General features: G+C 66.1%; 1 protein-coding gene across 1 annotated transcript in view; it reads left to right on the forward strand.

The window, feature by feature from the left end:
• The first annotated feature begins 11 nt into the window (after nt 1-11).
• PDK2 (pyruvate dehydrogenase kinase 2) overlaps nt 12-706 on the forward strand; it is a 12,908-nt gene continuing 12,213 nt past the window's right edge. Inside the window, exon 1 of the mRNA XM_025203766.1 lies at nt 12-90. The gene's annotated coding sequence lies outside the window, so the exon portion shown is untranslated. The remainder of the gene's footprint in view (nt 91-706) is intronic.

Here is a 706-nt window from a genome sequence, read left to right on the forward strand (position 1 = left end):
CTCCTCGGGCACCCGTGACTGCTGGTGCCGGCCCTGCCGCGCGGGGTCGGGGGGCAGAGGGGGGAGCAGGCAGCTCGTCCCCCCACGGGCGTGAGTGTTGCTTCTCCCTCCCCGCGTCTGTCCCCGCTCCTCGCTGTCCCCAGCGCCTCCCGGACAGCCCGAGTCGTTGGGTGGGGAGCAGGGGGAGAGGAGGCCGGCCTGTCCATCCCTGCGCGACCCCCGGCTCCTAGACGGCAATGAATGAAGGCGTCGGGCCCGCCCGGAGCTAAGAGAGGGCAGGGCAGGGCAGGGGTGTTTCTCTGGGCTGCAGGGTGTGGGGTACCTGTTGTGGAGGGCGTGGGGGCTGGAAACCCCACGAGAGAAACGTAGTTTAGACCAGCCCTTCCCAAACTCTTCCTCAGCACGGCCCCATTTCTTCAGCAGGGCCCCTCACTCCCACCCCCACGACCCCATCTGTTGATGTTGTGACCCCATTTTGGGGTCGTGCCCCGCAGCTTGGGAACCGCTGGCTTAGACCCAGCCTCACCGCCCTCTACCTGGAGCCCCCTGCTGATTCCTGACTTAGTCCTTCCCAGCGGCTCCTCTTTCCAGAACTGCGCCAGCCTCTGAAAGCGTTAAATAACACCCTGCCATGGTACTGCCCGGCCAGGTAGTCCCGGGCAGCAACCTGCTGCTGGGTGTGCCCTGTCTGTGTGTGCCATTCCTG

Source organism: Alligator sinensis, unplaced genomic scaffold, assembly GCF_000455745.1.
Source record: "Alligator sinensis unplaced genomic scaffold, ASM45574v1 scaffold520_1, whole genome shotgun sequence".
Lineage (NCBI taxonomy): Eukaryota > Metazoa > Chordata > Crocodylia > Alligatoridae > Alligator > Alligator sinensis.